General features: G+C 48.0%; 1 protein-coding gene across 1 annotated transcript in view; it reads right to left on the bottom strand.

Moving 5' to 3' along the window:
* Positions 1-20,498, bottom strand: part of OPCML (opioid binding protein/cell adhesion molecule like) — a 334,646-nt gene extending 314,148 nt beyond the window's left edge. Inside the window, exon 1 of the mRNA XM_032709420.1 lies at positions 20,469-20,498. The gene's annotated coding sequence lies outside the window, so the exon portion shown is untranslated. The remainder of the gene's footprint in view (positions 1-20,468) is intronic.
* Between the last annotated feature and the right edge of the window lie 3,886 nt (positions 20,499-24,384).

Raw genomic sequence — 24,384 nt, 5'->3', positions numbered from 1 at the left:
TATCAGTTCTATGAACTATAGAATGAACCCAAAGAGATAATTGGTGCAGGCACTGAATGATAAACATGTCAAGATTATGATTTCTTTGCTTAAAAATGAAACGAAGATATGATTGGAAATGCCATGCTTGGGGAGTACGAGCAATATTCCCATGCTCCATCATCCAAATTAGTTTATAATTTGCATACACTTGTATTTTTAGGCATTGTTCGAAGGCAGGGGAGCTGTAAAACATTAAGATCCAAACATCATCAGACTTTGTCCTTCAACGGCACCTTCCCAGTAAAGATCCCGACGTGCGTCAGGAAGCCCCATTATCCCAGGAGCAGCTGCAGAGGTGCAGCTCTGCCAGGAGCCTCGGGGGGTTTATCACCTCCTTCCAGGGGGGTTTTACAGCCCCAGAGATTTGCTCTGAGAGCGAGGTGTGCACACACACGCCAGCAGCAAGCTCAGCAGGCAATGAATTTTAGTGTTGCACCTTCCCGACGCTCCCAGAGGGACGACAAACCCAGGCTGACATTCAGCTCATAACAAAACCCAAACCACAGCAAAATTCACCTGATTTCCATGTTTTTTACAAGCGCTGCTGCGCAGCCCTCTGAGCTTAACGAACCACGGTGCTTTCTTGGGTTAAACATGAGGCAAAACCACCACCAACCCAAAGTGCCTTCACGGGCTGAGGGAGCCTCTGCCTCCCCTCCCTCAGCTGCAGCCTCCTGCAGTTTTCAGCAGCAATGCAAAAGAAAAAGGGAGGGAAACGGGCATCTCCCAAAATCTGGGGAGGGGATATTCGGGCTCCAGGTCTGATTCACGCCCTCATCCCGTGCAAAGATGCCCCACATCCCACCAAAGCCCCCGTTTTCCCTGCCCACAGAAGCCTCTGCAGCCCACGGGGACTCCCCGGGGAGCACTAGGTGGAAACGGGAGCCTGCTGAACCATGAAAGAGCAACTAACAGGTCCCTCTGCCTGTGACTGTTCCTGTCACTGCTCGGAAACCCCTCGGGGCTCCCTGTGGGAGCCACAGCCAGCCTGGCTGCTCATTCCATATGGCACCCATTAGCCTGTTGCTGGGATGGCACCGGCGGCGCGTGGCAGGAGCCAGCTGCCAGCCAGCCGTGCGTGGAGGCACCGCTTCCCCCGGACAGCCCTTCCTCCAAAGAGGATGGGGAGGAAGGAGAAACATGGTCCTGCATCCTCTGCCAGCCCCAAATACTCCGGTGGGCTTTGCTGCAACCCCTCCAATGGGTCCTCCCAAACACGCTGCGCAGGGAGAGGAGCCTTTCCCAAAAACCAGCATCTCACAAGGACATGGGATGGGAACCATGGAAAGGGGCATCTCTGTTCTGGGACAGACTCTGTAGGAGTCAGGAGCAAGGGGGGGAACACCAGTACAGGAGGCTTGAAAGATTAAAGCACCAATTCCATCCTTTCTCTGCTAAAACAGAGTCCCTTAAAGCCAGTCTACTGAATTAAAGAGGAAACCCTAGAGAGCCTCCATGCTCATGAATAAATTCAATTTGCCATCTCATTTTTGAACTTATAAAAGCCAAAGCTCTCTAAACAAGAGACAAAGTCTCACACTATGCCTTCAGGCACCTGGAGACGAGCCGTCAGACAGGGCATTAGGCTTCTTGGGGCGCTCAACCAAACCAGCTCCACGTGCCTTGTCCCATCTCAGAGCCCCAGTCCAGGTGACCAAAGCCCCTGTCACAGGAGTTGGTCGCCAAACAAACAGGCAGGACGGGAAGGGAATTTGCATTAAATCTTCCTATGGCATTATTATTTTTATTTCACTCGTATTATTATTATTATTTACTTGTATTTTCCCCCTCGTTGCTTCACGCTGCCTAATCCAGCATTGCAGCGACACAGCACCTCTGCACAGGCACTGCTCCCTCACCCCCTGCCTGCCAACAAAACAAATCCACCCTTTAAATAACAGCAAACTAAAATGCAGTTTGATGGAGACAGGTACAGCAGCCCCTTGGCTGAGTTTACCCAGCACCTCTGCTTTCTATACCTGACAAACCACCACCAGCATGGCTCCTCTGGGATCCAGCAGGCACGGATTGCTTGGCCTGGCTCCTGCTTGCAGAAGGCTGGATCTGCACTCCAAAGGCTGCCTGCAGCCAAAGGCACCTGAGCAGGTTTCTAATGCGGCCGCAGTGCAGGGGAAAGGAGCTCCAGCACATCCCAGGCACCGGAGCCACGGGATGATTGCTGAGAATGACCCCCCATCACGCCTGCCCTCGCTCCTCCTGATGGGTTCAGTGCACTTGGGAGCTCTGGGTTCATGCTGGGAGCAGGGCAGAAGTAAATCCAGATGGACATTCACTGGATTTCGCAGATCCCACCAAGCCCAGCCCTGTAAACTCTGGGGTTTGCGGCTGTGGCAGCAGAACTGAGCAGGAGGAACAACCCTTGGGCAGTTGAGACTGAACAGATCTGATCACATCCCTCACTCCCTCCCCAAAAACTGCCACTCGAGCCCTAGGGAGTGGCATTAAAGGCTCCATGATTTTTCCTGTGTTTTACTGTGTGTTGGGAACACGGACAGCACAGCCCTTGCTCAGCACTCAGGAGCCAGTACCAAAGTACAGTAGAAACTCAAGCTAATTGAATTATGTGCTGTAATGTGTTCAAGAAATACTGACATACTTGTCAAACTCTTCACAATGCCTCCCTTCTCTTTCCCTTTTTATTTCTTAAATTTCTGACTAGCTCTATAGATCACTGGATAACATTCAGAAAATCATCGGGATGATTTTCTTTTCTTTCCCCATCATTGCCATCAAATGAAGTTATTTGTGAATACATGTGCTGGAAACCAAAACCAAACCAAACATGACAAGTCTATTTTCGCCGTCGGCAAAGGCACCGAGGTGTGCACGGCCCTGTGAGTCACGCCTGGGTGCAGCACCAGGAAGGCACTTTTAGGGAGCACGGGAAGCAAGGTGGGCAGAGCGTGACTGCAGGAGGAGCTGGGCTGGGATTTTACACCGGGGGAAGGTTGCACAGTAATTCCCTAATGACAGAAAGCTAAGAAAGCCACAGTACACAGGGAAATTCCCTCCTCTCTGATAAAATACAGTGGGTTTTGGAGTTGCAGTACCCCAGTGCCACCTATTACTAAGCCATTAGCAGCAGAGTAATATTCTAATAGTTAACAATTTGACTAATAAGCCTCTGTGGCAAAGGGAAGGCTAAGACAAAAGGCAGTGCCTGATGCACCAATTTATCCTGATGATAAACTCCTGAATCAGAGACAACCATGTTGAGGGTTGCTGAGGGAATCCTAATCCTCTCCTTCCAGGGAAACACAGGTGCTCCTTCCATGTACCTGCTCCTCTACAGCAACACTTTACATCTGCACTGCAAACCTGCAGAGGCTACAAAAGATGACATTCCTCATGCAGCACATCCCCAGAGCCCAGGCACACACCTTTACCACCTTCTCCCAGCCAAACTGCAAGAGTCCTTCCCCCTCCTGGCTCTGCCTGGAGATTCTTCCTGGAGAGCTGGTTCAAGGGCCAGCAGAGGCTTCTGGACTTCCAACCTCAGAGCCAAACCCTGAGGTTTTGCCAGGGACACACACACACAAAGCCAGCAAGCAACAAGGTGCACAGCCTGGGGTGGGAACCAGGAGCCAAATGCTCTGGCTCAGGCACACACCATGTTAATCACGGCACTTTCTGGATTTAAAATCTTGATGCTTGTGAAATCTCCTCCCAAGAGGATGCCTGGAATAAATTGTCATCTGATAATAGCTACCAGGTGGCGAGGGAAGAAAAAAGCAGACATGCACAGAATGTTTTGACTTCAAACTCATGTGGATTGTCAGGAAGGGAGTGTATTTTGTGTCCCTCCCTCGTCCCTGCCTCCCCCTCGCCATTTTCACCCCCTTGGTGGATTTTTTTAAATTATTATGGCTTTCTTCAAGTGTTAGGCCAACTGCCTGGGGCAGTAGCTGAGGTTGGTGGCAGAGTCCAGAGCAAACCCCCACCACCCTTCAAAGGCTCAGGGGTGGCCAGGTTGAGGTCACCACACTGGCTCCTCATCTCCCCTCTAATTAAGTGAGCAGATAAACTCTCCACAGACATCCCTGCTCCTCTTGCCTTCTCCCATTTTTCCTACCCCCTGCCTTATCCATCTGCCCCTCCTCGCTCCCCATCATACCTGTAACCTTTCCCATTAACACCTGCCCAGGCAGGGAAAACCCTTCCTGAGCTCAAAGCATCTGCTCCTAATCAATTTGCCACGGAGCCTGTCTCGGCCTCGGGCAAGGAGCAGGCACAGAACTCCCTCCCCATCCAGGATGACATTTCCAGGGCAGGGCAGCAAAGGGCAATCCTCTCCCCAGCTTCAGAGGCCAGTAGAAGGCAATGTCAGAGCTCCCTGCTGCATTTGGGGAATGCACATCCCTTTCTTCCAGTTCCAGGAATGCGATGCTTGCTCGGTGCAAGCCTGTGAACAGGCACACACACAGATTACATCTTGTTCTTAGCAGGGAGGGATATTGACTTGGAAAATATCAAAACCACCTCTGAGCCCGCAGCACCCCCCTCGCAAAACAGAAAAAAAAAAAAAAAGGTTGAATCAGAGAAGAGGAGATATTTTGCTACACAGAACATCCGAGGAAATTAGGTTCTGTAATGAGGAGGTCGGCATGGAGAGCAGGAAAGAAGTTTTAAATGGCATCTTGGAATTTTAGAGGTCCCTGTCAGAATACACACGACCCAGGAGGGACTGTGGCAGCAGTGGGAGTTGCCAAGAGGGCAGAGCTGCTCGGCCACCCCTTGTGTGAGGGGACATCCAGCTGAGGGTACTGAGAACCAGGAGAGCAGCAGCCAGTCACCTGCACGAGTGGGAAGATCTGCTTGAGTCCAGAAACCACAGAGGCCTTGCCCTGGGCAGGTCAGTGCTACTGAGAAAACACAGCATCCCAAAACCAGCCTTGCCTCTGCCTCTCTGCTTACACAGCTCAATTCCTGCTCCAGCCACGACTCAAGGAAAAATAAAGTGGCCAGAGGCAAGCACTAATGATGAGTGCCAATCTAATGACACACATAATACAGTCGGCTCCATTGCAAATGTAATTGCAATCATAATGCAATCAATACCAGTGGAAACACCGTATTTATACAGGGCCTTTCATCACTCACATGTAATGCAGTCAGTGCCAGTGCAAATATGCCAGCATCTGAAATAAAATATTTGCCACACATCTCATGCACATGCAGACCAAACACTGCATTCGGGAGAGCCTTGTGATGTTGAAGGCTTTGGGAGGTTTCTGGGCATGTGAAAAACTCATGAGAAACAAAATAAAAATCCTGAGTCCAGCTATACTTGGGAAAACCATAAAACCTCCATTCACATTGAATTCTCCTTAGCTTAAGTCACGATTTCCACATTGCTCTCCCTGTCAGTTCTCTGCCCCAGCATATTGCCGTGGTCAGGCAGTCATTAACCTCCTGATGGGGAGAAAATGGGGAGAAACGCTCCTGTCTGCTGGCTGGGGCAGCCTCCAAATCCTCCCCACAGAGACATGTGGTCCTGCTTCACCCAGTGGTGCCAGCAGGACCGAGCACCCAAGCTTCAGCACCACCTGCTGACATCCCTGGAGATACCAGTGTGACTGGTCCCATTAAGGTGAAGCAGCTGAAGGACTCTGCCCTTACAGTCTGGAAGGAGAACACTCCCAAGGCTTCTACAACTCTGGAGCCCGGCAGCACTGGGAGAGCACAGAAATCCGTCCTGCCCTCGCTCGCCATCCCATCTGCCCTCTGAATCTGATCCAGACAGTCCATCATGGCTCTTGACACATTTAATGTCTCAGTAAAGAAAAACACGATGTGTTGATGCTCCTGTAAAGCTCTGACAACTGACAGCCTAATGGCTCCTTATTTTTTCCCAGATGCAGTTTAGAAAATGAAATAAATTTCGGTCCTTAAGCAGGCTGGCTGCTCTGTGAGTAACGCCTTTGCTGTGCTCCCAGGCACCAGCACTGAGCTGCAGGAGCAGGGAGCAGGGATGGCAAAGGGAAAGGACAGCACGAGGGGTGGAAGCAGATGAAGTTGTTCAGTACTAACTTATGCATCTAAATCCACCCAGAGTGCCCTTTGCTCCCATTTGCTGCACACAAGAGCCAGCGCCCAAAACTCCGGCTGTAGGTGATGCTGCTGTCCTACCCCGGAAAGAACAGGTGGGGAAACAGGACCCATCCTGTTAGGATGGGTTTTAGGATGATTAGGAGAAGGTTCTTCCCCCAGAGGGTGGTTGGGCACTGAACAGGCTCCCCAGGGCAGTGGGCACAGCACCAAACCTGACAGAGCTCAAGGAGTGTTTGGACAACGCTCTCAGGGACAGGGTGGGATTGCTCTGGGCAGGGCTGGGGGTTGGACTCAATGATCCTATAGGTCCCTTCCAACTCAGGATATGCCACGATTCTGTGACCCCTCTCTGGTGATATCCACACTGGGAGGCCCTGGTGCTCCTCAACACCTCAGAGTGGGCAGTGAAAGCTGGAGACGGTCGAAGCTCAGAAATCCCCTCCTGCTGTGGCTGCAGGGTATTAAGCAGTGCTGTGTAATTAGGCTAAAGCAGTGCGTGGCCACGGGGCTGGGAAGTGTGATGGAAAGCCTTTCACAGGGAGAGGGCCAGGTCCTTGTGGAGCACAGCCCAGCCATTACTCACTAGCCATTACTCCTGGATGAGTTACCCAGCCTCGAGCCAGCACTCTGCAAACCCTTCCTCTGAAATACTTCTGAGGCTCTGAGTGATGGAAGATGGACAGGGCTGGAGCTGAAGATCTTATCTCACCACAAAGCCTCTGGAGGGCAAGAAAGGAGGCTTAGGGGTGGGGACACCACATGGGGTCCTGATGGAGCAACCCACCCACTACCCAGCATCTGGGATGCAGCTCTCTCCCCTGGCAGAGGAGCAGAGATGGGGGCTGTGGGGGCCTGCTGCCTCTCTCCCTCTACCTGTGACAGTCAGCATGGGATATGACATCCCATCCAAACCATCATACAGCTGGAAACCCCAGGCAGGGAGCTGAATCCCAACCACCCAGATTCTGGGGGACCTTTGCAGTGCCTGGCATCATTTAGAGGGCACTGCAGTGGTGGGAGCCACTCTGATCTTGATAATGTGGAGCTTTCAGCTCAAAGTTTTCTCTCTTTCTTTTTTCCCCAATTAATGGACTCCTTCTAGGCCATCTCCCCCCTGCCCATGAGGTCTTGCCCCCTGCTGCAAAGCACAGCTGCTGGGTGGTGGGATCTGGTGCTGTTGGACCCCACTACTCCACACCAGTGAGAATAAGCACCAGTGACCCCGTGGCTTGCAGAGTCACCACCAGCCCCCCAGCCTGAAGGCTCAGGAGGTTCCTTTGTGACCCCACAGTTCCCCACAGGAGGGGAAAGCCAAGCAAAGGGGCAGGATGGTTGCAAAGCCAACAAGGACGAGCTCTGCTGCATCCCCACACAGCCCAGCCAGAGTGTGGGGTGGGGGCTGCAGCCCGCTCTCACACCCCCCAAACCCTGGTGCTGGCAGGGAAAAGCTCACACAGCCCCTCTGAGCAGCCTCCCCGTGCTCACACCCCAGCTGGAGCCCGGGGGGGCCCGGACCACCTGCACACACCACCCCTCTGGCACAGCATCGAGCACAGACTGTTCCTTTCAGCACTTTTCTCACCCCAAATTCCCTGCTCTCCCCCCCCCCTCACTGCCAGAGGCTATTTTTCTCTTGATCCAGGCCAGCTTCAAAACCAGGGCCACCGCAGCACCTCCTTGCAGGTGGTATTTACATCTCTCCAGAGGAGCTAATTGTGTTCCCATCCATACTCGGGATGACCCCATTTCTTTTTTGGAGGCATCCAGGACTCAGAAAAGGGATGAGAAGGGAGAACATTCTGCAAGCTGCTCTAAGACAAAAGATTTTCAAAGAGGACACTCAAGGTAGGAGAGAAAAGCCAGCACTAACTGCAGGAGGGCTGGCCAAAGGGAGCAAAGGGATGGGAGGCAGCGGAGGAGAAATGAGGGAAGTTCCAATGCTTTGGGAACTTCAAGGCAAGGACACAACGAACCTCATCTCCCTGGCTCTGCTGCAGATGAGTTCATCCCAGATTAGGACAGCTGCTTCACTTCACTGTGCCCCCCCAAACCTGTTGCTGCAAGAAAGGCACATTCTGGAAAGCTTGGGAGGACAGGGAGAAGGCAGAGAGGAGGAGAGAGGTAAATTGAGGCTCAATAGCTGCCAGGAGCCAGTGAAAGGACCAGTCTCCCTCAGAGCACGGCAAGACACAAGGAGTGATGAAGCCGCCAAGAAGTTGTAATCAGGACTAATAGTTTGAGGTTCTTAATATTCCTGCAATCCAATAAATCAATGGCGCTAAATACGAGAGCGGGAAGGCGAGCACCGGATTGACAGGACAAATTAGGTTGGGCTGCAGGGAGAGATTCCTCAAACAGTTGGTTCCATCTGAGCTCACAGGCAGCTGCTGAGCTGAGGGTGCTGCAGGAGACATCCCTCAGGTGAGCTGTGCCTCCTGTCCAGGCACCCCTCCCGGCATCCTCCTGCTCCCAGGGTCCTTGCCATGCTCAGGGAAGCAGGAGCAGCCCCACCCCACCCCAGACGTTGCACAAACATTAACCAGTTGTTCACCTTGCTGCTCCCAGGGCACTGAGAGGATTAGCTCAGTGTTTACCCTCTTGCTTTACGTGTGCATGTAAACCACTATTCAAGTGCCAGGAATTATTATGAGAGATATACAAATGCTGGGATTTACAGTAGGATTAGTACCCTAAAACAGGTATTCCTCCTCTGATCCTTCTGAGTATCCCAAGGAAGACTGTTGTGTTCCAGGCGAAAACAGTGATGCATAACCCTCAAATTAGAAGGAGAGGAATAAGGCAACCCAGCTCTTCCAAATCCTCTAGAAGACCCCTTGCAATTACAGGAGATCTAGATCAGATTTTAAACAAATACCGCAGCTATAACCTCAGCTGAGTTATAAAACACGCCTACGGAGTAAATGACTCAAACATTCTGGGTTTGGGACCTAAGAGGCCATCCAGACAGTTCCTATCATATCTACCTCATTCCACACTAAACTCAAACTGAACACAGCCCAGAAATGTGTTAGCAGCTGAAAAAGCGGGGTGGACAGATGTGTCTTGTCCCTGTGTTAGCCAAGGGACATCTGCAGAGAAACCAGGATATTCAGCCCAGTCACCTCCATCTTCTCAATCCTCCAAAAATGAAAGAACCAGCCTAACCATACCAATCTCTGTACCCCTTGTCATATGGAACGTTCCCAGGTCCTTAAATCATTCTTGTCTCCCTCTGACAAAGGATTGGAAGGGCTGAGATTATTTATCTTAAAAAGGAGACAAATAGGAAGTCTTATGATAAATGTATATGAATTAATGAATGAGAGAGACAAAGTACATCTGGTATTTCTACCCTCCCTGCCTTGCAACACAAGAAGTCCCCTTTGATTCCACTGAAATAGTGACAAATTCAAAACTGATGAAAAGAAACACTTTCCCCAACCAGCCTATGAAATCCGTCAAAGCCCGGAGCTCCGGAGGTTTCAAAGACATTTATATCAATAACACGGCTATCCAGAGCTAATGGTCAATGCTAATGAAAAGGAGAGAATGAGTTTAAGGCCCTCTCTAATGACTGCAGTGGGCTGGACAGAAATCCTGGATTTAGCTAGCAATTCCAACCTGGAAAAACTTCAAGCCGCGTGTTTTCAGCGTAGGTGCTGCGTGGATTTACTGGGGGAGATGGTTCTCCACAACTCCACTGCTCCTGCCTGTGATTCAGGGCCCATTTCACAACCCTGCTCTAGGCACTACCCCTGTGAATTCAAACAGATCCTCCAAGGAAACACTTGTATTCCCCTTCCTACATCCCACCCAGGAAAAAGACCCCAAGGAGGTCTGGAAAGCTTGTCTCATCACACACCAGCTGTGAGTCCACACCAGAACTGCAGTCTGAAGCCCTCCAGTACTTATTATTTCATGTTAAAACTCATCTATATTCCTTACCCCTGAATTACCAATACAGGAGAGCACCACTGCTCTATTTTTCCTGGGAGTTATTCCTTTGTCTTTGGTCTCTTGCCATCATGACTGTTATTGATATCAAAAGCAGTGCCCAGAGACTTCAAACGAGAGGGAAACCTCGATTAAGTACACATTGGAAGAGATGCTCCCTGCCCTAGAAAGCACAGACACAGGAAGAAAAGAAAGATTTGAAAACATCCCCAAGGTCACAGAAGGGGCCTGCAGCACATCCAGGAGATAAAAAACAGAGCTAAAGCATCCCTGTCCATGAGCCCTGCCTGAAATCCACCCCCCCTCCAGTTCTTACATCACCTGGGGTTGAAAGTTTAGTGTGTGGGTTCTGCATGTGCTGTGATGGGACCAAGCCCAGCCCACAAGATCTCCCTTCTTAAAACTCAGGGTCTGGACAAGCACATTGCAAGGACCTCAGCTCCTCTTCCCTGCATCACCACAACATACTCCTTCCTTTTATTCCCACCACATTCTTTGTGGCTGGCAGGGACCTTTGCATGTGACAACATCTCAAACTCATAATATTAAGGCCAAGTAATTAAGGTCAGATCTCCAATGAGTCCTGATTACAGACTGGGGAGGTCAATGCACAAAGTCAGGAGAGGGATGGACTCCTCCCAAGGGCAGCTCACAGCCTCTCTTTCTCCACTAACACGGTCTGGGACTTTATCAGACAACTGAACTCAGATGGTGTGAAAATCCTCCACACCTCTAAGCTCTAAATCACAAACTGGAAACTACTTGAGCAGAATGGCACTTCCCTACACAAAGCCATTGCAAACCACTGTGCACATTTGTCCTGGCCATCAGCAGTTGCAATGATCACTGTAAGAGGGTTGAACACGGTGGAATGTTCTTTACTCTGGAGTGCAACATGCCCATTATTAAGTGCTATATAATGCTGAGCTCCTGCTGTAAAAGGGTCTTCAGAAATGACAACATAAAGAATTAACAGCCTCCAAAACAGGACTCAGGTGAAACCTGATAGTTAAAGCCAGGAGAATTTTATATCAGAATCCTGCTAGTTTCACAGGAACATAACACAAAGCCATAAATCACATTGGCTTTGCTTACAAGGTTGGTGGAACTCAGGAAATATAAAACCCCAAAAACTTTTGATGAACATCCCAAGTCCTGAGCTTGTTACATGGTTCTGAGGAACTGTTTGTCAAACCCTGTTTACCAACACATCCTCAAATAACTCAGGGACTTCTGCCAAGTGTCAGGTAAATATTTCTCAAAATAATAAAGATACAGTCCTGGCCCAAAGAAGGTGTAACATTGTGATGGCAGGTAGAGGACATGTCTTGTGATGCCAAAGGGATGAGCCCTCTGAGTGCTACAGGAGTCCAGCACTGTAAGCTCTGACCTGGGTGAGACAACCCCCACCCTCAGCTCCTCCACCCCAAATTCCTCTGCCCAGAGTAGGGACAGAACCCTTCTTCACCTCCACCTTCTATGCTTTAGCGTGGAAATGATGAGCAAGTGCTCAAACACTAAATAAAGGCCATAAAAAACGACAGAAAAAAAGAACAGGGTCATTGCAAGCACTCAGAGATTGTTCTTCAACAAACCACCAGCACGTTCCACCACATTCTCCAGCTCATGTCTCTGACCTGACCCTGAAAACCACAGCACTGCATGGCCCAGCTGTCCAGCCCGACCCTTGTGAGACACTTTATGGGAATGTGTGCATTAGCAAACAGAATCTGACACAGAAATAAAGTTGGAGAGGAGTTTTGGTGGTTTCATTTAGGTTGTGTTCCTTCCACTGGCCACGGGTTATCGATCTCCGCAGAGAAGAGTCAGCAGCCACCGCTGACGTGCCGTCCCTCAGCCAGGGGTAATGTACGACTGTTGGGAACCACAGTTAACTGATGAACCCATCTGGCAGGGGAGTGAGAAGTGATTGATTTACTCCCCATCCTGGTACTTAGACTTTTCACCCTCAACAGGCCGCGAAGGCTCGTTCATCATCTTCATCAATCAAGCGGGCAAATATCATTAAATCTGCAGGCCACGAGCAGCATCATTTATATCTTTGTCTTTTTTTTTTTTTATTGTTTGTTTCAAAAGTTTGCCACCTCTTCTTCCCACATCCCTTACTGAAAAATAGTGCTTTCACCTGTCAGGGCATCAGTGAGGTGAAATGGAGAAGCTGAATCCTGCTAAGAAGGGATGGTGCTGGGCTTTGGGTTCTCATCTCTCCCAAGCCACTGGGGATGCTCAGAGGTGCAGAGCATTCCCAAATACTCCAGAGCTGTCCAGCCCTGTACCACATCAGTGATGTCTGGCTAGGTTCAGCTCATGATCACTGTGTGCTACTGAACCCATCAAGGGTGTTTTGCTTGACCCAGAGCACAGCATTAAAGTCACCAAAGCAGCACCACGCAGGATCTGGCACAAACCAGGGTAATTCCTCAAAATTCAGTGAAGCAGCAACAACCTGCTTATGCTGTTCATCTTCCCTGTAACTTCCCCAGGACAATGGGGACTTTCAGCTTATTAACACTGTTTATGCAATGATTTGTTCCTTAATGCACTTTTTCAAAGTCGCTTTTTCCAGAGCGCGGAGCCTTTAGCAGCACGTACTGACACCACCAAGCACAGAATGTGCCAGAAGGGAACACAAAACCCATCAAAGAGCAGGGACAGGTTTGAGGCCACCCTGCAGCAAAGCTGACACTTCATCCTGGCAGGCTCCCTCCCATCCCAGGGCTGTGTGAGCCCACTCTCTGCTTAGCTGAGCACTCTGACCAGCTCCCAGTCAAGGATGAATGGATAGATGGACAACAACTGCCAACAAGTTCACTCCCTCCCTCTCCCAGCAAGACACTCCATTAGAAAAGCTTTTAAAAGCATACCAGTGGAAAACACTGGACAAAATAATCTGACTCAGGGAAATTTCAGGCGAGTTCAGAATAGCCTGGAGTGAAAACCCGGCTCTAACGCGACTGAGCGAGCCTCGTGGAGGAACAGATGCAGCAGCCAGGCTGTAAATTAAATCACCGAAGGAAGGCTGGAGGAGCCAAATGAGATCTCCACCTGCCATTACTTCCGAGGCAGGGAAAGGGCCGGGCGTTCCGAAGGAGGGCGATGGATAGGCAGACAAATCATTTTATTAGCCTTAATTGCCATTTCAATACCATACCCATGTCTCCACATAAGCCTTCATTCTGCGCAAAGTTGTCAGTTCATGTCCTGAATGGGCCAGGCTTGTTATCAGCAAGGCGTTTACAGCCCCTGGGCTGTGCATTAATTAAAAAGGCTTTGTGCTGAGGCTCATTCATTAGCACACTGCTCCTTTAATCACTGCCTCTTCAGCCACCGGGACAATCTATAAATCTCCTCAAATATGAAATAATGAAGTGGAATGGTTCAATTTATTACAATGTAATAAGGCAGGATAATAGGGGGGTGGACAGGGTGGCACTGGAGCTGTCTCCTTGCCCAGTCTTCCCACCTCATTACTGACAGAGACCATGGATGAGAAGAGCAGAAGGGATGTTAGGCGAGGACAGGGATCTTCCCATCTCTTGCCATCCCACCCTCATGAAACCCAGCTTGCCACAAGGGATTGAAGATGATGCTGAAAGCCAGACAAGGTTTGGGAGGACACAGGTAGGTTTTCCCCTGAAGAAGTTCCAAAGATTTTGCTCTTTGATGCAGACACAGCATCCCCTCAGCAGGAGGGTAAGTCTCTCACTCTGCATCCCATTTTCCCATCGGCACCCCCATTTTCCAACCTCTCCTTCCTTAGATCTTGTTCCATCATTCCTGGAAGGCTCCAGGTTGAGATGGACAGTGCCAAGGAGCAGATGTTCTAGGGAACATCAACAAGCTACAAAAATCCACATATTAACTCAACACAAAGCTCCTGTTTCTCCTCTCATGGCTCATCTCCAAGCTGGGCACTCAAGTCAAGCTGCCAAATAAAATATGACTGTACACAATGGGTTAATTAACAAAGAGAGAAAGGTGAACATTAGCCTGGCTTTGCATTTCCTAAATAAATGCATCAAGGACACTTAACTAGTGAGGGGAAGCCAAACATGAATTTTTCTTGTGATGAAAATTGCAGACTAAAGATGCCAAGGAAAGAAGTAAAACTTCCAGCTATTTTAGAAAAGCAGCCACGGTATCCAAAGAAAGTGCAAAATGAAAACTGCCCATACAGAAGTTAACAAAAGCTAATTACGCTCTCGCATAGAAGGAGAGTGTTTAGAGAAAAGCAGGATTTGTAAAGAGCATTGTGGTGGATTTTGAAAAATTACTTTTTCCTGTCAAAAGATACCTAGTAAGGAACATCCAGTTCGTATTATAACAGCTCTGCAATTTGCTACTTTATTTTCAATGCTCTCCCTATTCAGTCTTAGAAAGCCTTGAATTCTTATGCACTATCAGCTATATAATTAATGTGGTTATTAATATAATTAATACAACATGTTGCTTTATCAAAGTCAAAATTAATTCCCAGGAAACTGAGTTGTGATAAATTCACAATAAGGAAAAAAAAAAAATTAAATTATCAGAATAACCCATTTCAACATTTTCTTTAAAACTGAAGTCTGCTTTAAAGACTTTATTTCAAAACGTGAAATCGTTCGGGGTTTTTCCACATGGACTATGCAAGTTATAAACATGCATCATTTTAACTGACCCAGCCTAATCCTGGTGGGAGGCAGTGCCCTGGTCTAAGGAAAGCACTCAAGGGTTTAATTTTTTTCTCCCCGTTCATTATCAGAAGTAGATTTAAAATAACGTTAGAGGACAGGAAAATTATTTCTTCCCCTGTGTTAGAAAGGACCGACCGAACACGCTGTTCAAACCCACAGATCTTTAATATTAGCAATCTGCTAAGTGCTAATTTGTCAACACGAAACCTTTCATCTCCAAGGTTCCCAAAACACTTCATTTGCTCGAGAGTCACTCGTCCCACCACAGTAAGATTCATATTATCCATATGGCGCCGCGAGCAGGAGCTTTGGGTTCCTCTTCCCCTCTAAGAAGGGCTCCTCCAGGAGTCAGGCAACTAATTACCACTCAAGTCAATGAATTAACCCTGTCCCTGACTGCTCTGCGACTTTCAAGGTGCTTTTTAGAGGGAACAGCAGGCTGGGGTCCTTCCCATCAGAAAACTCTATTATATGGATCTTCAAAAAACCTCATTACTACAAAGCCATGAGCATTCAATCCCATTAATAAAACACATCGGTATATAATTATAATATTAGGCACTTAAATTGCAGTTTTCATCTGCGGCTCTCAAAAGTATTTTACCACAGTAAATTAAGTCCCCCCTAATTTGGGCCGGTCAGAGTTTTGCATTTGAAGCTTTTCCTCAAGGAGGATTTGATTTTGTGTTGGGAAGGAAAATGGCAGAAAGGATCTGTTCTTCCTCAAAACGCTCGGGGAAAACCCACCCCGAATCTATGAAGTGCTATGGGGATGAAGATCAAAAATGCTGCCAAGAGAGGAATGGCAATGAATCCATAAACTTTCCTGGAGGCAGCAAAATGTTTTTGCAGGATGTGTTTGCTCATCACCCCTCGTCGCACTGGGGTTCTCCGGCTCGCACCCTCATACCGGGGGATAAGCAAGACAAAAACATGAACAAAACCACCCTGGGACCCACTTTTCTTCTCTGAAGGAATCTCCAAACTTGGAATCACCAGCTTTTCCTAAGAGCTGCACCCTGGGTTTGGGCTGGAGGGAGGAAGCCACGCTTAGTGCAAGCTGACAGCGGCATCGCCCTTGACTAGATGGAGGATGACAGCGGCTCCTCCGGAGTCACATCTTGGCCCATGCTGGAACAAATATGCTTCCAGCAGGCAATGAAGCTGAGTAAATCAGAGATGACAATAAAAGTATCGAGGAAATTGTCCGTCTGGGAGACGGAGCACACCCAGCACACAAGGTTCAGCTTTAATTTGCAAGGAGACCCGTGCGCTCGAGAGGTTGTGGCAGGAATACCAGTGTAAATGATATCACCACGGGCACGGAACGGGCAGCTGGCTCCCCAAACTATTAGCTGGTAACACCAATCCTCAGTAATTCCAGCTATTAAAAACAACTTAAAGAGGACTCAGATCTCATTTTGCAGAGAGCACAGGGGTCTCGATGACTATTTTTAAAGTTTTCCTGCACTGGAATTAACAGTCTATGGCTTTGATATGTTCAGCTGCTGTGCTGTTTCTTCCAGGTTTATTAAATTTACAAGCAGAGAGACAGGATGGCTTGTTATTTTTCCCAAAGAATCCCCAGGAAAAAGGGCAGAGCTTCTCAGGCATAAATCCAATCTGCAAACTCAGAAACCATGGGGGTCCTGGAGACCCCCTCCCCAAGACCACACAACAAATCAGATAATTGTTGTTACATGCACACATTTATTCGAATTTCAAAAGAATTATTATATATGTGGTACCTCCACAAACACACCCATTTTAGATACATACACTGACAACAGTAAACAGATTAAATGTAATATTCCAGTGCAGTGGGGAAGGGTTAACCTGCACAACAGTAAGGGATAAATGCCACAGCAGCACCCACCTTTGGGCACTAGCAAGTATCCCAAGCCCCTTTTATTCAACAATTATTTATCCCCTCTGAAGGAGGGACTTGGTTGTGACACCTTAGAGGCCCAGGTTGGAAAGACTGCTGAAAACACAACAGAAAATAGATATATTTTCCCCTATTCATGACCAAAAGCTCTTTTTCCCTGATACTGCTTTTCAAGCAGCTCTCATTACAATTAAACCCTTTCTTATTGCATCTGGAGAGTTTTTACAGCCCGTTCTCACATGTGTTTGATGACCAGGTGGCTCATGGGATGATGCATCTCCAGGGGTCACTTGGTACTTCTGTGCTCTGTGTGAAGGGAGATTCTCCCTCGTCACAGGTAAGAGGATTTAATGTTGTTCATCACAGACCAGTGCAGACGCTCCCTGAAGTGTCTCGATAAAACCCCATTAAATCCATCCCGCTTTTTACAAACCATGAGAAAGAAGAAGAAAGGACAAGGCCAGGCACAAACCACCAACATCTATTGTGCATCACGACGGGAAGAGTCTGGGCTCCGGGGACATTCTTCTTTTGGCACTTATTGTCTTCTAAACTCCACAATCTATACAATAGCTATGTTTGTAATCACTCGAAAATTTTCAATTAAATGTAAAAAACCAGAAACAAGTAAATCTATTCTCTCTTTTGACTGTTCTATTGATTAAAATGGATGCCTGAGCTGCGGCCACTGAACCATGAAAAGCAATCTGTCTTGGATGGGTAAGAGATCGTTAGGAAATCGTTGTGCTGAGGCAAGAATAACTGTGCATGTACACACACGTGTGGGGCTGGGCACAGACCCCCACATGCTACCATGCAATAAGCCACCTGCAAGGAAGGAATAAAATTGTGTCTGTGTATTTCAATATCAAGTTCAAAGCAATCTGAGGTGTTAGCCTGTCACAAAGACCTCTTCTCGTTTTCTAAGTTTCATCATTTCCCTCAGCAGTAAAACTTGGTCTCTGTCGCTGCAAAGTGAAAAAAAACCCAAAAACCACGAGGTGGGAGAAGAGAAACCTCAAGGTCTGTCATGTGTTACAAGCTCCAAGAGCAAGGAAACCACTTCTTAGGCCATTAGGAGATTGTCAAGCGGATGACAAGGAGATCCTCCAGCTGATGTTTCACCTTCCCCTCTCGTCCCTGTCCTTTCAGGGAGAAGTGGAGGATGTTAAACATCAGCAGGAACACTTAGTTCTGCACAGCCTGGCTGGTTGGGGTGTGAGTTAACCTAAGGCAAGGCAAAGGAGGGAAAAAATTCCCACATGAAGCTTCTGCCTTGAGCACTCACCACGGATTCCCAGACTGCAGCAGAGCCGTCTAATATTGGCTCTTAACAGCCACAGGAACAGATGGAGAACACTTCAGTCTGCGCCGACAGTGTTCTGCTTTTTAAGCAAGACCATCCTGATATCAGCTCTATTTTATCTCAGCACCTCAAGCTGAAGCTTAAATTAACCAAACATTGGGGTTTTTTTTGTTGTAACCAATCACCATCCCACAAGCCCTGGGGAGTTCAGTGAATTCTCAGCCTTTGCAGGAAAAAGATCTTATTTGCTGGAGCCAGGGGATAACCTGCTCCTCTCTAGGTATCCACACACCACCCAAGGGAAGAGCCTAGAGAGAGGTCAGGTTTGGCAGCTCTGCTATAAAGCACAGTTTTGAGAAAACCTCTGCTGATCACAGCGATGCTCATCCTCCCCAACAGGAGCAGCAGGAAACTCCTTTCCAAAATCCACTTCCTAGCAGGACTGAGGCCCCAGCAGCTTTCTCCCACCAGCACAGCTCCAGCAGAGACACATCCTCATCTTAACAAGGGAAAGATCAACAGCAGCCACCCTGCTGTCCAGGATCTCCAGGAGACACAGGGATGCTGGGCAGGAGCAGCACTTGGCATTGACTGAGCCTGGAAGGCTGGGAGTGTTCATCAGAGCAGCGTTACTAATGAATTCAAAACTGAAACAAGCTGTCATTTAGGGATGAGGGGATCCCCACCTCCCCACACACTCATCCCTGGTATTTGCTAATGGGAAGAGCGAGGCACAACAGCAGATTCAGGCTGACTCATGCGGTTTGCACTTTTATCGGGTGCTTTTTTCCATCCCCCCCTCTCCAAAGTGCAAACAAAACGTATGAACGGTGCTGAATGAGAAGGAATGTTTGGGAAATGGTGCTCCAAACCATTTCTATTCTATTTGTGTGTGTAAACTGTGAGGCCATGACTACATCTCACGCTCCAGGCAGCCACTGCCAGGGGGTCAGCACAGGGGTGCTCACAGTCACCGGGGAGGGGCTTTAGGGAGAGCCCCCAAGTAATTAAAAGAAGTTATTCTTGCTTTGATCTAAACAAATAAAAAAAAAGGGAAGATAATGAAGATAATAAGTTTCAAATTCTCAAACTGGACAGGCCTAGAAAAGCACTGCCAGGTTTTACAGGGCAGTAAAACCACTCCTGCCATCCCCACACCACAAAATACCAGATAAAACCAGCATCAAACACAAACTGGAGGGGATCTACGGAGTCCCAGACATGTGCAAGACCACTCAGATATGTGCCCAAGAGGAGGCACTGAACGGGTTAGCATCTCTCAGATCCTTTAATATATTTTCCCTAATTAAGCTGTTCAATTCACCAGCTTAAAGAGCTGCCGATAGCTGCTACAAATTGATTTATCTTTTGATGAAGGTAAAATTTGCTGGAAAAAATGAGAAGCAAACAACATATGGGTTTGGGAGGGATTAAATTACTTTGTCTTGTGTTAAGATTCAAACATATTCTGGAGGCAGGATGAGTCTTTTACAAGTAAATTGTTTTTATACTATATATCCATTTCTATGTAAACAGAAGGATACTCATTTACACATCCACCTACAATACCTGCTAGGTAGCAGAAGTATATCCTTAACAGCCAGATGAGATCCTGAGCTCTCAGTGGGCACACACACACAAAAATAAAAAGCAATCATCCTGCAAACAGCCCCGAGGGACAGGAAAAAAAAGCCTTCTGGAAAAACAAGCAATCCAACCATAATAGATCTGGGCTGAAGCAGCCTGGACGTGGAGGGTCAGGGCTGGGTAACACGGTGGGGGTCAGGGCTCCAAAACTGCAATTGCAATTCCCAAACCATCCCCACCTGGGAGCTGCAGTCCCCTCGGATGGCAGGAGCTGAGAGTTTACCACCTCCACTCCATTATTTTGTTTTACTCATCAGTAAGAAATATAAGGTGAAGAGGGATAAATATTAAGAGTAAATCACAGCCAGCCTGGCAGGAGCGAGGAACAGCAGCAGCCAGCACAGGATAATTTGCTTGATCTCAAATGAGGAGTTTCCCTGGTGGGATGGGGCATTATAACCTCAGTAAGTAAGAGAGGTGAGATGAGGGGTTGGCCTCTGCAGCTCCAGCATCACAACACATAGGGCTGCAAGCACTGATGTCCCCTCAAGTACAGATCCTTCTCCTTTTCCTGGCAAAAGCCATGCTCCTCTCACCCCTACAAGCAGCAAGGAATTTGGCTGCTTCCTTCCTCCCTCAAAACCAGCTTCAGACCATCCCCAGCACCACTGTCTCCAACGAGGGAGTTAAAGGGAGTTCAGAGTGAGGGATGCAGCCACAGCCATGGGGGGGTTGCATTTATTAACTGTTATTCCCCACATCCACTTTATCAGCTATTTTGGACACATGCATTCCCTACACAAGCACATGCCAGACAACTGAGAGCGGATAATTTGCCCAGACAGGCAGTAAATACATCCCATCTCATCCTTCCTCCTAGAATAATGTGCTTTCTAGTGTCACCTGTCATGTAAATCATCACCTTGCAATTTATCCTGAGCTACATTTCAACCGCTTCTGGACCTACAGGAAAATAAAGAAAGAAACAATCAGAAGGTCCAGTAACTCCTTCTGTGAAACAGGGATGCTTCTTCCCTGGCCAATATTTCAAATTTATTGAAGAGAAGACATCTACAGAATTTACGGCTTCCCAGGTGAATTTCCAGCTCTTAGATTTAGAGGAGTCCTAGATTTTCTCCGAGCTATACAGAAGACATTTACATAAGTTTTTGTGCAGCACTGAAGCTCATTCCTTCAGTCTATTCCTTTTTTCACCATATGAGTATCCAATAACTACCCACCTTGTGGTTACTGCAACTCAACAACTCAGAGGTGGATTTGAAAAATCCCACGAGTGTCATGAGAAATGAAATGCCTGTGATTTTTTTTCCTCCTGCCCCTGGCATTTTTTCCTTAAAATCTTCCCACAGAACCGGAATCGAGTAAAGAACTGTGGTTGATGGTGCTGCCTGGGCTGCAGCCTTCCCAAGGAACAACTGAAAAAAATGATGTTTTCTCTCCAAAAAGTGAGCCCAGAAAAGCCTCCATGGGAATTTTCCACCAGAAAACAAACAAACAAACAAAAAAAAAAACAAACCAACCCAAAAAAAACCCAAAACAAAAAACCCAAGGAGTTTTCCCTGAACATCCTTTTGAAAAGTTCTAGTGGCAGGTTCTCAAGTGGAAGGTGTCCCTGGGCCATGGCAGGGGTTTGGAACGAGATGAGCTTTAAGGTCCCTTCCAACACAGACCATGTCTATGTCTACAAATGTATTTCCAGCAGAAATTCCTCAAACCAGCCAGGCTTGCTGAAAAGGTTGGATTTAAGGAGGTATTTAGGCAGCTTAAGCTGGCTGGGGGTGCACAGTCCTGGGGGGACCCCTTTAATCTCTGTCCTCTGGCTGCAGAGAGAAAAAGCCTCCTGTGCATCTGTGCCTTCTCAATTTTGTGTTCAAAACACTTGAGAATCCCTCTTTTGTTCCTTGGCTGTCTCCCTTAATCCTTCCCTCAGTCATTATTCAATATTTGGTTTTGTGACTACATTATTTAACTTGGCGGAGCGTTTTGGGACGCAGCTTGAATAAAAAGCCTCTATTTTTAAGCAGCGGAGGGGACCGACGCACAGGCAGGGAGGAGACAGCACTGACAGCAAAGAGGAGGCCAAAGCTTCACCCATCAAGAAAAAAAAAAAACAAACCAAACACCTCTCCAGGGAAAGTAGGCTGGCAGTCACAGCATCGTCATTGGAGGGAATAAATCAGCAAAGCAAACTCCGATGTCAGTAATTTTGTGACGCAGAAAATTGATTCGTACGTTACAATCAAGGAGCTCCTGCCTCCGTAATGTACGCTCGGCGTTTTTAACATAATTATTTGTGCAACAGTTTTAATGTTTGCAGCCTCCTCTGGCTGTCAACCTGGAAGTAAGTAGGGGGAGAAAAAAAAAAAAAATAAAATTTTAAAATACTCTTCTTCAGAGACAGGATTAAAGAGAGAGAGAGAGAAAAAAAAAAAAAAAATCAATCTCCGAGCAACCTCCTTTGTATTTTGTTGTGACAAGCCTGAATTTAAACAGCCTGCGAAGTCAAAACAACAGGAGAAATATCAATACGCATTAATTTAATCAAGGAACACAATTCTGCCAGGCCAGGCCAAACTTGGCTTTGTTTCCTCCCCGGTTTCTGTGGGAGCTGATGACACCCCACCACCTCCCGAGGCTTCAGTGGTGACTGGGGGTCTCCTCAAAGGCCCTGAGCCCTCTCTCCATTTGGATGCCTTCCCATGCAGAAATCACAGCTCCTGGTGATGCAGCACCCCACTCACACACCTCCATCTCTCCTCCCCCAAACCCCCTCATTTTGCTGGCAGACCAGCCCCTGTTGGCCATCCTGCTGCATCCCTTGCTGTGTGCCACGGAGCTTTCAAAGGACAGGCAGATAAAAGGGTAAACATGATAACAAAAACTCTTCTCCACCACACTTGACTCCGTCAAATCCCGGGCACAGCGCGACTCTTTGAAACAAGAATCTCATTAAGGAAGGGAGAGTTGAAAGGATGAAGCCCCCGCATACCAAACGCAGAAATCAGATGTACTTGACCTTTCAAATGAATGTACATTTTCTGAGTGACTGTTCGTGTCAGAGTAATTCAAACAGACACCTGATAATCCTCTTAAAAGGCTGAAATTTGGGTACTGGATTGAGCACAATGCAGCAGGATCTGCGGGTGGCCTCGTCTCTGTGCTCGGCCCTGCCCTCACCCCCAATTTCCCGAGGCACCTCCAAGTCTTGTCCCCTCCCCGGGCTTTCATGTCCCCCCACACACAGAGGAGATGTTTCAAGTGCAGAATTCATTAGCAAGGAAACGTCTTCTGTGCTGACACAGCTGGAAACGAAAAGCTGATGCTCCTTAACACAAATTAGGTGATTAAATACTTTGGATGGAAAAGATGCGCCTCAAAAGCAAGGTACAAGAATGAGACCTCCTTCCAGACAGGCTCCAGCCACACTGACCCCCATGTACAAGTTGAAGGACCCACTTAGGTCCTGCATGTTGTATATCAACATATGTCATGTGTGTCATGTTCCTGAGAAAGAGAAACGCTGTATTTAAGCCCTGAGGATTCCCAGAAAAGCCCAGTGGCTTCACAGGGAAACATTTACATGGTGAATGGCTGCAAATGGAGAGTTCACCAAGCTAGGGATATACTAATTACAGCCCAAAGGCTGTAAAAGAACACAGAGAGCAACTGCAAGGTTTCTTCCTGGACAGTGTTGCTGGAGAGGTCACCAGAATGAAATCCAGGTGTCTGTCTGGATCACCTCCCCTTCGGAGTTTTTTGGACATCCCGGTCAGATCCAGCTGCCTGCCTTGATCTACAGCTCCATTTCCACCAGTAACTTCTGGGCTTTGTTTAGCACATCCATACAAAGAGAGACACAGATGCTCCCAAGCCTTTGAAATCAGAGATGGTGGGGAGTCAAAAACCCAACAAACACTGGAAGAAAAGGGGTTTTTGGTGGCTATTTGTGGCCTGTGTCTATGAACAACTCCACAGAGTTGTTGTCTATGAACAACTCCACCATGCAGTCTGTCAGTCTAATGATGAGTTTCTTTTGAAAAACACCAAAAAACAACAGCTTAGCATTTCCAGAGGAATCCAGGGGTGTTTTCTGACTGGGAAGGAATCTGGAAGCACACCAGCCCCCTCCTGATGTCACAGTAACATCAGCCCCAGCTATGGCAGCTCAGGCACTCACATCCATTGCCAAGCAGGACACACACCTCTGGCAAGCCCTCCTCTTCCTCCTCCCCTTGAGCTCCCCAGCATCCAATGTTAATTAGCTAATATTTGTTTATGTCATTCCTGACACTTTGCCTTTTGATTCCCACTGCAGCACATCAGCAGGTCCAGCACCGGATCCTGGAGGAGCATCACCTTTGCTGGGGGGATGGAGGATACAGTAGCAAGGAGGGTGGGATTGGGGGGCTGCACTGCTCCCTAGTCAGCCCCCAAACACACAGGAGAGGATGGAGAGAAATCTCTTGGAAAAGCCAAATGCAAGGGGATAAACCAGCTCATTTCACCAGTGATGTGCTCAAGCCCACTGCCCATGTGGGGACTGCTCGTGGGAGCTGCCTCTCCCTGTCCCAACCCTCCCCAGTTCCAGGGAATGGAGTTAATTTTGTGGATTCCCAATCAAACCTCCAAAGAACCACAAATTCCTACTCTGAACCAGCAGGCTGAGCCCCCATCACTGCAGCGTCTGAGCTCCAGCCTTGAAATGATTTCTTGTTTATCTGACGTTTCTCTGCAGGCCACCCAGGAGAAGTACAGGGCCCTGCACACCTCCCAGCCCAGGGTGTGGGTCAAGATACAGTGGGTGACACCAGGAGAAG

This window comes from Chiroxiphia lanceolata, chromosome 23 (genome assembly GCF_009829145.1).
Source record: "Chiroxiphia lanceolata isolate bChiLan1 chromosome 23, bChiLan1.pri, whole genome shotgun sequence".
NCBI lineage: Eukaryota > Metazoa > Chordata > Aves > Passeriformes > Pipridae > Chiroxiphia > Chiroxiphia lanceolata.
This window is presented reverse-complemented; position numbering and strand designations above follow the sequence as displayed.